This window comes from Ciconia boyciana, chromosome 8 (assembly GCF_034638445.1).
Source record: "Ciconia boyciana chromosome 8, ASM3463844v1, whole genome shotgun sequence".
NCBI classification, from domain to species: Eukaryota; Metazoa; Chordata; class Aves; order Ciconiiformes; family Ciconiidae; genus Ciconia; species Ciconia boyciana.
The window spans coordinates 46,110,798-46,127,400 of NC_132941.1; the positions used below are offsets into that span (position 1 = coordinate 46,110,798).

The 16,603-nt window shown below is 39.3% G+C and overlaps 1 protein-coding gene across 3 annotated transcripts in view; it reads left to right on the forward strand.

Annotated features, from left to right (window-relative positions):
• The first annotated feature begins 15,928 nt into the window (after positions 1 to 15,928).
• Positions 15,929 to 16,603, forward strand: part of MAPK8 (mitogen-activated protein kinase 8) — a 48,469-nt gene continuing 47,794 nt past the window's right edge. For all 3 annotated transcript variants that reach the window (XM_072871491.1, XM_072871489.1, XM_072871492.1), the window contains exon 1: positions 15,929 to 16,008. The gene's annotated coding sequence lies outside the window, so the exon portion shown is untranslated. The remainder of the gene's footprint in view (positions 16,009 to 16,603) is intronic.

The following is a 16,603-nucleotide window of genomic DNA, read 5'->3' on the forward strand; positions in this document are numbered from 1 at the left end:
CTCTTGATTTTCCTCTGTGGTTCCACCCCTCAAAGATTAATAACTTACAGTAATACGTTGCTTTGAAGTGCATTATGTTTAAGAGTAGCCCAGTGATGAATTTGTGTCTTTACATCTTTATGACACAAGAGTTCGGAAACTTCATCAAAAGGGACTGAAAATTTATTGAAGACTAGAAGTAAATTAAAAGACAAATAATATCTGACTAAGGGCAAGACAAATGCTTTTTTAATTCCAAATACCCCAAGAAAAGTTCTTGCAGCCTATCTCAGGACTTGCTGTGCAATAAATCAAACTTAGAATACAAAATTAGGGGGATTAAAAATAGGGCCAATATTAACATTTGGATTGAGCTATAGTTTTGAAATCATCAGTGATAATTCCAAAGCAAATTTACAGAATTTACGAACAGTCTGTCCCAAGCCTAGCAGTACATTGATGTGACATGACGAAGGCAGAACACTTTCTGTAGTCACAGGTGGAGAAGGAACGGATGCAGCTAGCATCAATCTCACTGCCTGTGACTTCCCTGAGTCAGGGTGGCAGGGACAGCACTTGGCACGAACCTGAACCAGGGCCAGAATTACCTCTCTACATTCTGTAGGAGGTATCTCCAGGAAGATACTTAATTGATCTCCTTTATGCACTTAAATATGATATAGTTATAAATGAGAATGTAGAGACATTTTTGAAATTGAAAATTACCCTAGTATGCATACAGATTAAATATTTGATGTACAGAATCATTTCTGAATTGAAATGGGAAGATAGGGCTTGCTTTTTATAGAGGCACAAGATTATTGCATAGTACATATGTATTAAACTAATTCTGGGTCTCTACAGACAGTTTGGGATCAGTGAAATAATTCTGCCTCACACCACTTAAATATTCTTAAATGAACAATTTTCACATGAGGATCATAATCTTTTGTTGCTCAAGGCTGCATGTTGTTTGCTTGTTTGAAAAAGTAATCCAAACCCCGTAATTAGGAATACTGTATGGAGATTTTGAGAGGTGTTGGTCTCCAAGATAACTAGGACTAAGTAGTTAGGAGATACTGAAGAAGCACTGAAAGCTGGGCCCAAACTGACTGTCAGTGAGAACCCTAAACCTGTTTTGTTTTGCATCTGACTCATAACAATCCACAAAACTATAACGTGCAATTGGCTACAGAGGAAAGAAGATGATCACTTCAGTCTGTAACTGTGAGCTTTGGGTAAGGTCTGACTGCATCTATTGTGTTGATGACAGTTCTGGTTTAATACTTCAGGTTATATTTTGGTTTTGAAGAATAGTACTCTTCCATAAGACAAATTAAGCTTACCAAAAATATAGTATAGAAATTATTTACTAAGAAATGACAACTAAATATATTGTTTTTATAGGCACTATTCATCTGTAACATTTAAAATTGAAAACCCAAGTAAATTCTCAAACAGTAAATTCTCAAAATATATTAAAATGTAGTTAAAATTGAATTAAGGTAATGTTGTTGCTATCACCAAACTAATGACTGTTACTGATAATCTTATGGGAAATGCAGAAAAAACTGTATTGAAAATAAATGTAATATGATATCTTAATCATAACTGTATGAATAGTTTAAAGAAAAAAAAAAAGGAGAGAATCTGGGGAGATTAGATGCCCTCACTGTGTACTTTAGACTTTAAATGTCTAAATTAAACTCTGAGCTTCTTGTGTATATAATGCATCTTAGGGCCAATACAGTAACCCTTTAATGTATTTAAAGTCAGTTCTTGATACATGCTATCATTCATGACAACATGTTTTTTACCTGGAAATATAAGCATAATAACTGGATAAAAAGCTGGATAATTACTAATTACTTTGCTTAAGTACAACCTACTATATTTCAATGCTGCTTGTCCATAAAATACCAATAAATTTTAGCTACGTGAAAAGTTGGAAGAGACTGAAAAGAGCACATTTTTGAAAGATCTAATTTAAAATTAATTTAAATCATAATCTGATTTATTCATATATATTCCATATACAAATTTTATACTCTGACTCATTGTACACTTGTTATTATAATTTTGGAGAGAATACACTGTATTCCTCATACCAGAGAGATGAATCTCATTAAGTATGATATTCAACTCTCTGAAATATGGGGTGGAAATTTATGGGTTTATAATTTGAATAAACACTTAAAATGATGTCAAAAAAATCTGTTCAAATAAAGTAGACAGGCGGAGCCAAATCTATAAACACTGACAAGTCAATAAGGGAGTTGCCTTGTTGCTAAAGCATGACTTTTCCTTAGAAAGATTATGCCACAGAAATTATAGCTGTAATGATACAGCCTTCATTATACAATATTTTTTCACCTTCTAATGTAAATTTCTTCATTTTATTTCCTTTCTAGAAACATGCACTTTAATGAATAGGAGAATTAACCAGACTATTGCAAAGTATTCAGCACTCAAGGGGGATAAAATTTCATTGCTGAAGAGAGCCAAATTTCATTGCTAGGAAATAATAAACTTCTAATGGGTTGGGCCAGTCTTTAAAAAGTCTAATCTTTGAAGGAGAAAGTTGAAATCTGATTCCTGAACAGTGTGGTTATGTGCCTCTCTGTAGTGAATTTCATGAGCTGAGTGGTAAGGGTGTTAAAAGATGTGGCTTTACTACAAGATCCATGGGCATTGTTCCTCAAAGACACAAAATGGTATTGATGCCAAAAGAAAATGTAGAAGAACTCAGCCTCCTACAGAATCAGACTTACAGTCCAAATTCTGATTTCCTCTTTACTTCAAAGGGAACCTACCTGTGAATTTCAGAGGAGACTATTACACTGTCTGCAGTCAGTTTGCAAATAGATATTATTTCAGTAGAAATGCATAAAAACATCTCACTGGATAACTGCATTCAAAAGAAAGTGGTGCTATGTTTGTTCTTGCTAAGCTTATATGCCCTATCGCCTCCACACTGGCTGACGTAAAATCCCAAGGACCTCATAGAATATCTATCTGTGATAGAGAGCTACTGCCATTCTTTTATTTTTTTCATGCATCTTTCATTAAAAGCTCATTCTACAAGAGAGCATAACGGACTGGCAGCCTAGAACTGAATCTAATACATCTAATACATAATCTACATTCTAGTGCTTCAAAGACTGAAGCTTCAAAGACATGCTGTCTGCTGCTGCAGTGCCAGAAATAGTAGGACAGTAGAACTCAAGCACCATAGCAGTATTTCTCTTTTATGTTTATTGGCTTATGTCCTTTTTTAGGCATTATGTAAGTCTCTGCAATGAGGCAGCCTCATTCCAGACATAGGAACTGGGAATGAAGAGTCAAATGATGTGCTGATGCTGAGGTTAAAAGGTAGCACCACAACACATGTAAAAGAACCTGAGCAGGCTTTACTCTAGCTTGTTCAGGTGCCAAAGAAAAATGAAGTCCCAGATTAAAGATGAAGAGCTAAGATTTTAGCCTATACTGTCCAGGCTTCCCAAAGTCTCTCCATTGCTTCTCAAGCAGCTAACCCTACTGTAGTCAATGCTGCTGTGGTTTGCCTATTGTTAATGTGTTGAACAGGTACCCTAAAGCTAGTTTTTGAGTCCTGAAAGTGTCACAGTTATGCCTTTGTTTGCAGTAGAGAGATATCCAAAGCTTCTGATCTCGATTCTGATGCTGACTGGCTCTATCACCTAAGAAAGTCTCAGTGCCTTGTTTCACCACATCACTGAGGATGGTACAGTTTGCTATCATTAGTGATCCACTTTAGATGTAAATAGTAAATTACCATTATTTGTATTCCTGTGGAATTTCCATCTAGAAATTTCTAAATAAGTAATGTTTACAAAGCATATGCAAAAACTTCCATAAAATAAGGCTGCTTTTATTTTACAAACTGCAAACTGTAATGCAGGGACTTGTCTAAAAACACATTAGAGAGCAGTAGAGAAGAAATTAGGAAACCAGTTTCTTAATTGAGAGTCTTTAGTCCCAGGTTATAATCACTAGAGACATGTCTTTCTGGTGTTTGGAGTTCAGTGCTGATTCCTAAATAATAGTACTCAGTATAAATCCATGAATAAATAACATAAACATGTTTTCCAGAATCATGTGAACTGTGGTATACAAATGAAGAGTTATCCCTGCCATAAGAGCAGTAACAATTTAATGCCTTCTATTCCTTTGCCTTCAATAGAAAATAAAAATAGGCTGAGGTACTCTGAATTTTTATCAACGAAGTTCTGTCACAAGTGAATGTTTCTAACTCCAGAAGAAGGCAGGAGGGACTGAGCACTGACATTCTGGACCACAATCTGACCAACTCTATATTATCATTTTTCATACAAGCAAGCAGCCTTCTAATGAGAATTAGCTAATGACTTGAGAGAAATGAAATGAGCTTTAATGTAAAAAAACCACAGAGTAAATATTAGATACTGCTGTACAAAGCCAAGAAGATGAATGCTTTAATACTTATTTAATTGATAATGAGATTAAGAGAAATACCTAAGAACCTACCTGTACAAGTTGGACAGATGCTGCATCCAGAATAGTCTGAAATCTTCTATATTTTTGCCCAATACTGATTGTTTAGATCATCATAGTTCTAAATGTCACATTAAACATATTCAGGACTTGCTTGGACTTCTGTGCTTGTTTTTTCTCTCTTTCTCTTTCTTTCTTTCCTTCTGTCTTCTCTCTTTCTTTCTCTTTCTTCCTTTCTCTCTTTCTACCACTTTGTTTATATCTCGTAACTAAGCACTGTGCGGTCTGGCAAGTGGCTAAGCAAGTAAACAGTAAGGTTCCTTCTCTTGCTTGCAAGCCAAGCCTAGCAGTTCCTGGTTTGAAGTTGAGGGCAATGTCATGTCTGCTGAGGCTGTTTACATGCCTTCCTTTTCTTTTTTTTTTCTTTTTTTTTTCTTTTTTTTTTTTTTTAGTAGTTCACCCAACCAGGTAATAAGAGTCAGCTTTTAGGAACTGGCTCAATATAAATCTCTGGGTCCGTCGACATATAAGAACTCAATTGGATTACCTGACGCACACGGGAGCATTAGATCTAAAGCCCTGTAGACTGATGTCACTTTCAGCCCCCTGCCAATCCAGAGACACCAAAGCAGTACACCAAAGCAGAGACTGATGGTCTAAGGGGGTGTGCGTGTCTTTTATGAGCAGCAAAATCCTTCAGATTCAATAAACAATGCAGATAAGATTTTGATGGGTCTTTCTGGCAGAAAAAAACAAGTGAAAGAAGGGAATTTTATTGGGTTTTAAATATTGCTCAATCCGAAAAATTCTGGTTTATTATTGCAGGGTGCAGCTGTGCTCGGAGCAGGGCAAAGGGAGCTTATGGGATGCTGCAGGGTAACTGTGAGCTGGGCATAAGAAAGTGAAGAAAAAAGAAAACCTTAGCAAAACAAAAGAAAGTTCTATTGGACTTAACGAATAAGCTCTTCACAGTAATTATTCCTCCATTCTTCCTAGCCATGTTTCTCTTGGCATTCTATTTTATTCCTTCAGTCTTCAAAACAGCTTTCTTCTGCTTTGAGCTAAATAGAAGTCCCTCTGCCTCCAAAAAGTCTGAATTCATTCATTTACTTCCAAGTGTTTAAAAAAAACCCAACAAACCAGAAGAAATTATCAAAATGTGTTATGTATTGCAATAGCAAATATCCACTTTTATGACCATGTTAGTATTCAGATAGAGCAGACAGCATTTTATTTTTGGAGAAGACCCTCAAAAATTGGATGGCACAACAGAAAATACAGTAGTGTACAAAAGGCCAAAAGCTACAACAAGAAAATATTCATAACAGGCAACCATCTCTTTTGCTTTCCATGTCTATGGTAGACACAAGTCAAGATCATTTTACCATCAGAAGCTGAAATCATCATTACCCTAGATCCTCATACTGTTTGATTTACTAGCTGACAGTCAGCCATGTTCTTCTTTATGTCTTGTCCTTCCTTGGACTGTAAGACTGTCTCAGCTCCTGATTCGTGTCCTTCATAAAGTGCTCTTCTGGGGAGAAGTTGGAGGATCCTTCACTTTCTCCCTCCAGCTTTGTATAAGCATTCCACAAAGTGGCATTTGTTTACTCTTTCTCCCTATAATTTGTTTCTGAGCAATGTGATTTGCAAATGCAATTTCAGCTACAATCTTTATGCCAATGCCTCACAGATGTCTCCACTGTAGATTTCTCTCTTCATGTCCAAATGAAAACCTTGGATTGTCTCTCTTTGCCTAACTTCATGCAACTAGTCATTTAACTTCAGCATGGCCAAAAACCCGCCCTCTTATTTCCATATTTCTCACTCCTTTTTCCTTTCTTAGTCACTGTAAATCATGCCACTGTTATCCCTAGCCCATACCCTGGGTTTCACATTCAGTTTGGTCTTCTTCCTAGGTCAACCCTTCCAGTGTATCTGGATCTTGACATGTGCTTTTGAATAAAATTTACAAGCTATGGTCTTCTTTATCTATCTTTAAACAAAATTTATTCAGGCTTTCATCATCTCAATTGCTGCAAATCCTTTTCGTCTGACACTGACAAATGCAATATTGCCTTATCCAAAACGTCACTGAAAACATCCATTTTGCTGAATTCTCACACTGGGCACATAGCCCATCTTTTTGTATCCCTTCTCTGGTCCCTTTTCTTCATAGCAGCAAAATAAATCTTTTTTTTCTAAATTTGGTCTTAGTCCAGAAGTCATAAATCTGATCTGAAGGGCAGTCTGCCAGGAATGCAGGCAGGAATAAAACTAGGTAGAAAAGTCTCACATCTGAGATGTCTCAAACAGAACATTTTGGAATCAGCAAACCAACATTTACTGATAAATCTTACCAACTGTGCAATAAGGACTATTTGTTGACCCTTTTCCTGTGATCACTGGGACTGATACTGCTTTCATTTTTTGGATTCACGGATCCAAATACCAGCAGATCAGCAAAAGGCTGTTGATGATAAAAAGAAACTGAGCATTGATGCACCTTGGGATGTATTCAGCCTGATTGTTCAATACAGTCATACTAGCAGGAGAAAAGCAACACAGAAGTTTGTTGCTGTTCCTTCCCCAGGTAATGAGTGGGGAGGAGATAGAAGTTATTTACAGTGGTGCATTTGTAGCTACCAGATTTGATTTAAGTAGATGTGTGCATAATGCTGTTTGTGGAGTTAATAGGGCGTGTGGCTTGTTGAATCATTTTGCTAGAAATAATGTGTTGTGTGAATATGTTCCCATTAAATCAGGTATAAATGTTGATTTGATTAACTAATGAAAGTTCCTAAACACTTTATGCTCCATTGCTTTAAGAAAAGACTCAATCATTCTTTTCATGAAAACATGGGCCCAATGCAAACCTGTGGTAGTTCTGTTGGTGTAAGCAACGGTTCCAGATTTGTGAAATCAAATTCTCACCCATGGTTCCTTCTCTATTCTAAATAGTCATTGAAAACAGCCATTTTAGAAAATTATTCACGTCATATTGGTCTGAACCAAAGTAGTGTTTCAGACTCATAAACTCAAAACAGACAGTATGAGAGCTTCAGTTGCATTCATTCTATTCACCTATTGAATCCTTACTGTGTACAGATGACATGTACGTAATTGTGGCAAAGTTTATGTAACTAGATCACTATGAAAGAAGGTTAACAAGATGAAAGGCTATTTATCCCAGTGAAGGAACTGCTGGATGGAGGCTTAGGATCTCCCTTATGTTCCATCCAGCTTTCTGAGAACTGGCAAGGATTAGAATCCAATTATTCTCTGACATTAATGCCTTTTCATCCCACAGAAGCTGAAGTGTGGGAAGCTCTTAAAGTTTACATAAAGGTGAGGATTATTATTTACTTCTCAGCTGATGGTGGTACAAGCAGGCTGTCAAAACTACAACCACAGGTCAGGCGTGGGGTTTCTGTTAAACAGAGAAGACTCACAGTTCTTCTGCTAAGTTGTAACTGTTTTTAGTTTAGAGTCCCATAGAGTGGATCATAAAATGCTTGAGCTGTCAGAGCTAAATGGAGGTCACTTGAGCTTTCAGAAAAATGAGGGAATCTCCCTTTTTGTTTTAAGTCTGCGCAAGTCATATAACAGGACCTAACCACTTTTTCTGATAGTGAACTTCCATGCATCATCTCTATGCCCAGTATACATACAAATTAAAGTTTTATTTCCATAATGGCTTCTAAGCAGATTGGAATTGGTCCAGTCATCTATATTTAGCTTAGCAAAGTAATATAGGGATGTGAGTCTATGCTCTTGTTCTGGTCTTTGCTGCCAGGGGTATTTCACAGCAGTATCTTCATGGGAATCAGGTCTGATTTGTGTAACCCTGATCTCAGTTTTGAAGAAAAAGAGAAGAGGCCTATATATAGGCAAGATGCAAAGAAAGGATCTGTGTAAGGAAATTAATTTCAAATTAATAGGTGAACAAACATATCTGAACAGCCTGTTTCCCTTTAAGAAATAATTCCTAAGTTAATTAAAAAACCCCACTAAACTGTGAGTGGAGGTGCTTTGGGGCTTGTTTTTTAGTTTGTGTTTGAAGGGGGCAGGAAGGCAGCATAACTCTTACCTGCCACTGGTGACAGTAACTGGTTTTCCTTAAGAACAATAGCTGGCAAAGGCTGGATCAAACCCCTGGGAGTTTCTAAATCTTTAGAAAGTTCTATGAATGGATGAGACCCAATTAAAATATCACTTTTAATACAATCTGTTTAATTTGCTTTTGCTTCTTCCACTGCTTTTGAGATGTGATGTGAGGCAATAAAACATGATTGGACAAGTAGCTCATGTTTGCGATACCTGATTGCAGCTCTGCTGATCCCGTAAGTAATTCAGTGAGAGGCAGTATTCCTGTGATACATCCTCCAATGCATCTTTCTAGGATACAAGAAGAGAGGGTGTCAAGCAAGTAATTCATGATATAAAGTACAAACTGGCACTGTTTAATGCCAAATGTTCTCAGACTGTAATGGAGTTACTCTCTAGATAAGAACTCTAAGTTCAGGCCATTAATCTGAGGAAAGAAAGAGTGAAACTTCTTTAAAGGTTTCTGGAAAACGGTGATGGAATTCCCTGTGTACAATCCATGTATAGTTTCATTGAAAATAGCCATTTTACCCAGCAATTACATGGATGCTGGTTATAAGGAAAAAAAAATCTCTTTTCTCTCTTGGAAAAGAGATTTTATATTTGGTTTGCTCTTGGCCACCGCAATGAAACCTGCATACATTCAGATATACTTGTGTATATCAGATTAACACTTAGAGAGTGAAAAAAAAAATTCTCTACAATAGCTGAAGTGATCAAAATATACCTTCATTCCGAAATCCTAAAATGAGTGTAGATAAGTGGTCACAGGGTAGTATTCCACAATGCAGAGATGTGTGCAGGCACCAAACTAGCACACAGAGGTACAGTTTCACCCAAGGGGAATCATTTGCTATTGCAGTTATCCTCCTTCTTCTGCCTAGTGTAGTTTGCTTAGTGCTAAGTCATGGTATTGTGCAGTATAGGCATAACACACACTATTAATTATCTTCAAAATGCTTTTGTCAGTTCATAATAAAATACCCAGTCAAAAGAGATAAAGCTAAGTTGTCTATATTCCTCGACCTGCCGTTTAGCTCACAGTCACCACATTTAGTTGTTTTTCAAAACTACATTCAGAGTTATTAGGTTTTGTATTGGGATCATTATATGGAATGCTAGATTCATCTAACATTTAGACAGGATGTCAGATAATTGGTGTTGACCAATTTCATTTGAAATGCAGTCATTTTCTAGCTCTTTTCAGAGATAATGTATGACACATTATCTAACATGGCAGAGGTGTTAGCGTTTAGGAGTTGAAATTAAAAAACCCTGACAACACTTGGTGCCCTCCTGATAAGTCTTTTTTTTTAACCGGAAAGATGCACTGAGCAAGTTTAGGTCTGAAGAACATTGAATGCTGGTTGGAGAGAACGTAACTGAAAGTTTGCATTCACTATCCCCTGAGTTCAGTGCCAGAGTCATCAGTGGTGTTGTTCAGTGTAAGGTCACTAAATTTAGGTCAACTTTGAATGGTCCCATGTAGCAGAAATGATGAACAGAGGATGGTAACAGGGGCTTTTCCAACTATGATCACCTTATAATCACAAGAGAGAAACAGCTGGTATAAAAGTCCCTATGGCCTTGTTCTGAATCCTGGAAATGCCTTTTGCTCTGGTATTATTCCTAGAAAGTGAAATACAAAGTCTTCCTTGATAAAGGTGCAGGAAGGGAAATCAGGCATGCCAGTATGTAATTTAGAAAGACCCCAGTGGGATACAAATGTAAATTAGAAGTATGTATGGCAGATTGCTGAACTAAACACCACAGCTGAAAAGCTGCACACGTTTACAACCAACCTCTCCACAGTAAAGAAACCACAACAACTTGGTTGTGACTTAGGTAGAATATATTGCCACAATCCAGCCCAGTGAACCCACTGGCTAATGTTGTCCTCAGATAATGCCAAACCCAAAGAACTTCTCCTAAATTTGCCCATGCAAAATTTCAATTTAGTAGTATAAATAAAGAACACCCTATGCTGTGTTAATATCAGTGTATAGAAATATGAGGCATGTGATACCATAAACACTGTTTTCTAACAGTTAAACTACACTTCTCTCCACAAACAATTTCCAGTTGGCTGATTATGTCCAACGATTGTACATACTTTGCTGCCTATTTACTTGGTATACCTATTAATATAAATTGGCTGTACATGGAATTATGGCAGCTCAGAAAGAACTTTGCAGGATCAGCAAAGAAAGGGTTAAAAGTATTAATGACATTTCAGGAACACAGTTCCTTGACTAGGCATACAGAAATCTCATTTTTACTGAGCTTTAGTATCCCTTAGCCATGAACATGGCCCTACCTTCATGTTCACATTTATAACCTGTTGCATGGTGCCCCATGGTGGCTGCTTGCCTTCTGTTACATTTGCTCAATCAGCAAGTGCTGAATTCATTTTGGTTCCTACCAAAAAAAAAAAAATTTCCTCTGTTCATGATTATTTGCTAATAGTCAGAATTCAAGTGTAAAACAACATTTGGCAACTACTGACTGTTTCTAGTTCCATTCAAAGAGGGAATACAGGTCCCTCCAGCTAGTTACTTGATTTCATACTGCTTTTCAAGACATAATCGAATAAAAAATCTAGCTGTTACAATGTTTCTTTTATTAGGTTCTTTTTTATTTATTTCATTATAAAAATGAAACATTTTAACATCAGCTGTATTTATCAACAATTAGAATGTGTAATTCTTGGTTCATTTTTCTTTGTACGCTTTTTTAGGCTGTAAAATGTCAACTAATTTGGGTTTTGGTTGTAATTAGTTTCTAGCAAATTTCCATTTCACTTTCTCACGTTAAATGCAGCTTCTGTGCCACAACCAATGGTAAAAAAAAAGTTTAAGAAAAGATAATATTACCAAACTGCTTTGTTTATTTCAAGTAAACATTTCTATTGCTTCTGGAATTTTCTAAAATACTTCAAAGTCTGGGTTTTCTTTCCACATGTATCTCCCTTGGCAAACAATATTTATCAACCTGTTTTCATAAGAGGACATGGAGGTTGATCCTGGCTGTGAGTTATCAAGCCTTAGCGAGGAAAAACGGAGCCCCCTGAGTACCCACAATTCCTGTTGATCTCTTCTTGATGAAATAATTAGTGAGGTGAGGACAGGGTTTGTTAATTTGGTTAATTTCCAGAAGGCGGCTTTCACTGCTGCAAGGTACCTAGGTGCCTATGCGATGATGATATATAAACATCTAAAATAAATTAGTGCTAGAATTACAGTGGCTGCATGTTTGCACAGGTGGCTCAGCCTGAGAAGTGCCATGAAATTCAATTTTTGGCAATGTAATCTATTGAAGACTGCTTAAGAAAAGAAAGGTTAGATAGTCCATTCTTGCAAAGAAATATTTTTAAATACATAACTAAAAAAATTTTTAAAAAATCAGTACATGCCGTTCTTTGTCTAAATGTTCATATCTTGTAGTTACAACACATGCCTAGAATATCTTTTTTCTGTTTTCAGCTTGTCTAAAAATGACTGTAGGCATAATCAGGTATTTACTTGAAAAACAGTGTTTGTGGTTTAAGCAGTTACCACCTTGTATCTGTTCACTACAGTCCCACTCAGCTGAAGCGTATTGAGTTACTATGTGTATTATGCTAATCCATTTTGGTGCAAAAGTAAATCATTATTCTTTACTATGGATGTTTTGTGGGCAAAAATGACTACTCCATATATCTTTGGGCCTGTTATTTTATGTTATAGTTTCTAATTTTTGACATTTTGATTTTTCTACATCAAAATTTGGGTCGGATACTCAGATCCATTGCCTTGACTCCAAAGATTTCAGCCTGAATCTTTCGCTTTACAGTTTATAAACATCAATATGTTAAAACCGTGTTTACTACCAAGAGTGTGGTAATTGATAAGAACTTAATGAAAATAATAAAAATTGACAAAACTACATTTTTAATGTAGTTTCATGACTGCTGAATCCAGATGTTTTAATATGAAGTTCATAAACATACTTGTATACCAATGTATGGGAGTGAGAAAGCTTGCAGTATTTTGACATAATTCAGATTTTATTGGTACTTTTAAAATCAAAATATTTATTAAACACTCAACAACTGCTTATTTTAAAGCAGCAGTCCAAATCCAAGACTAATGCTACATGGACACCAAAACTGAGGAGGTAAGAGAATGATCAACAATTACATGTAAGCAGAGGATTATTTTCATGCTCCAGATTGTTCATTAACTTAATTTTGGAGTTTCTATTATTAAATAAAACTGCTCATCAGATTCTCCTTATATATAAAATTTAAAGTTTATTTTGGAAAGGAAAATTCAAGTTCTGAGGCTGGTGATTCCCATTACTTTGCCAAACAGACTCTTACCAGCTTTCAGACTTTCTCACGGGTCACCATGCCCCTTTATTGTCAAACCTGTTGCCGAAAATCCTGTCGAGTTATGTCGTTCTGTGGCCTCAGCAGGGCCACAGTCTGAGAGCCCTTGCTGCAGAGACCTTGGCCCCTGGCAGGTAGCCACGCTTCCTTGTGTAGTCTTCTCTTGTGTAGTCGTCTTCTGCAAAACTTGTTTCCCCTTCTGCTAGTGATCCTCTATGAACAAATACGAATCTCCTGTATGCTTGCCTGTATGTTCTGTTGTAACGCATCCATACTCTAGCTCTCTACTGTGTCCTTCTAATCTGTTAAGAGGTCCAGAGAAAAGTGCTGAGTCCGTTGCAAAATACCTGTTTACTTCCATGAATATCAGGACTTTAGTTTGGTATTTTCTTGGATATCAGTCAGGACAATCCAGAAAACAGTTTCCATCCAGACATACGCAATATACAAGTATAGCCATCATGCTTGTAAGAAAATACTTCTGCAAAGCAGTTTCGAAAACAATACTATAGGAATGCTCAATTACATTCTCAGAGATTTATTTTCTTATATAGGTACTTGGTTTTGAAAAAGTGATTATACACACAATCAAATAAACCTTTATCCTTACTTAGAGAGGTATTTTTTCAATGTTTTGTAAATTTTGCATAGTGAGCAGGAACTTTACAGCCTATCTATCATATTTTCTTTATTTTTTAAACCACCATACTGGTAAGTAGCAAATTTACGGTATGAAATTCTTATCTTCCTTTCACAGTTTTCCTTCATAAAATCTTTACTTATTTTGGAGCCCCTATTAAAATGTATAATGCTCCTTCATCGTGCTTTGCAACAACACCAGTCTGATCTTTTTGTGTAATTTCTCTGTCATCATTTCTGTTGCTTATCAGCTCTACATGCAAAATGGCAATAGATGCTGATGGCGTACAAGGTTGTGAGGACTAGTTTTAAAAAGTCACTTAGAAATACATCTCTGTTTAAAAGCGTCAACTTTGTAAACTATAAAATCTTAATGAGAATTTGATTATGCCCTGAAAAAGAAATGTGACAAATCTGGATCCTAAGCAAAACACCATTTTATACTTTATATTTTATTTTATACTTTATATTTATACTTTATACTTTAAAGGGACTGTTGTCCCTCTTCGCTTGAAAATCTCAATGCAGTCTTACTTCAGATGGGATGATCAGGAACAGCAACTCTCCCAAAAAGATGAGGAGTAACATCAGTGATCTGTAAGGCCACGGGTCTTGTTGCAAATAACTGAACTGGCTGAACATGATGTCACCCCACCTGTTTCTTGCTGGGCGGAGGAGACCAGAGGTTAACATCGGAGGTCTATTTGCCAATAGAAACAAACATCTGAAGGTGCCATGATCAGCCAAAATCAGCAGGGCTAGTTTAATCTGCTGGTGAAGATGAATATGACCTACCCAGATTAAATTTTGCCTGCAGTGTATTTTGGGGATTCATATTGCCCCTTCTGCCAGCTGCGCTTTGCCTTTGGCATACATAAATGTGGAAGGGAATGCAATGTCTGGCTGTGATCCGGCATACTGCAACAAGAAAAAGCCTCTAAGCTAAAAAGGGGCTAATTCAGTTCTGGGGCTGTCCCACGGAAATGATCAGAGATGAGGTGGGAGGTGTGTCTTAGAAACACACTTAGAGCCCAGTGGGGATGGAGTCTGAGCAATAGTTTTGTTTTGGGGTTTTTTGTATAGATATAAAGGAAGCATGATATATCTGTCTGCGGGGATCTGTAAAAGAACCACTTTTAATGTATGGAGTGAAAATGGGCTTGCTTAAATTAAGTGAGAATTTTATGGGCAGAGAGTGCAGGGATCTCACTAAAATGGGCACGAGTAGTATATGGACATCTTTATGGAAGTGAAGCTTTTAACACCAAGGTAGTGGGCAAAACTGGAATATTCTGAAGCACCACCTTTACTATGTAAAAATCCATGCTTATTACAGGTGGATAAAAGCTACTAGCAGCAACAATCTCAATATAATCTTTGGCATCTTCAAAAACGTGGCATAGGCAACTCAAATGCTTGACAATGAGTTAAATGTGAAACGTCCATTTTTACAGCGCCCTGTGCCTAACTGGTAGATTTTACGTATTTTTAAATACTGCTCATAAGGCCTTTTTTGTACTATGTAGTAAAAATATACAAAGGCTTGCTTCAACCATATTGACATGGCTTCAAGGTGCTGAGGGGCCTCCGTTCATCTCTAAGCAGGGACATTCCTGGGAAAAAAAGAAAAAGAAGAAAAAAAAAGATGATGATGTACCAAACAAAATATTGAAAAACCAAGGAGAGAGTACTCATGTCGGGTGCCAAGAACCAGAGGCAACGGTAATGAATAACTCAGAATCTCACAAAGAGGCAGGGAAGATCCAGAGGAAAAACGGCGCCAAAACAGATACAGAACAAGAAAACGTTACAACACTCCAGACACCAATACTGAGATGAAGCGCTGCCATGCCAGGCATGCAACGGGAAGCCTGGAGCTGCCAAGGCCGTGAAAGATGTCTAGGAGCAGCAGAAAAACCGATGCCAGGGTGCGACGGTCGGGTGCCAAAGCACGGGCAGAGAGCATGAAGGCAAAGACCTGAAAAATGCAAATTTTTCACGAAAGCCCCAGCAGGCAGGGAGGCCTGGCTAAGGGGCGTAATTCAGGAAAGGAACTGCTCCAGGGGAAGGGCTGCGGAGGAGCCAGAGCGATGCTGGTGCCAAGCGGGGATGCACGGGCCCGCGGGCAGCCGGGGCCCCGCAGCCTCCGCAGGCACCGGGTCGGGGCCGGGGCCGGGAGGGACCCGCCAGGGCGGCGGCGCCGGGCCCTGGGGCGAGGCGAGGCGCGGCGCGGCGAGGGGCAGCGGCGCGGGCCGAGGGCAGCGGGCGGGCAGCGGCAGCGCGAAGCCGCGGGGCCGGGGCGGAGCGAGGCGAGCGGAGGGGGCGGGCAGCCGCAGCCGCGGCGGGCGGGCGGAGCGCGGTGCGTGTGCGCGGCGCGGCCCCGGCTCATTACTCAGCGGCCGAGGCAGCAGGCGGCGGCGGCGGTGAGCGCGGTGCCGGGGGGCCGCGGCCTCGCCGGAGCGGTGGGGGGAGCGGGGCCGAGCCGGAGTGGGGCGGGGTAGGGCAGGGCGCGGCGCGGTGCGCGGGTGAGCGGCCGCGCCGCGGGGGCCGGGCCCGGCCGCTTTGTTTACGTTTCGGCGGGGCAGCGGGCGGGGAGGGAGCCGGGGGCGGCCCGTGCCCTTGCCCGGGGGCGGGCGGCGGTGTGGGGCTCTCCGGCCCGGTGACTTTCCATGTCTGCTTGGGGCTGGGGGGCGGCGGAGGTGTCTCGGTGGATAATGGCGGGGGCCTCTTTGTTGGTGTGGCAGGAGGGGCAGGAGGCTCGGCGCGGGGCTCCTCCTCCTGGGAGCGGGGGCACCCAGGCGGGCCGGGCTGGCGTCTCCTTCCAGCCCGGGCGCCCGCTCGGCCTTCGGGGAAGGAAGGGTCTGCGGTCGAGGAGGTGGGGATGCAGCCCTGCGAATGAGTGAGCCACCTCTGTGGTCAACTTCCATGACCTTGCTCTTAAAAATGCCTCTTAAGGCAAAAATACTCGTCTAGGATAGCGTAACTGCTCCGGATACAGGGCCTGGGGGAGTCTGGCAG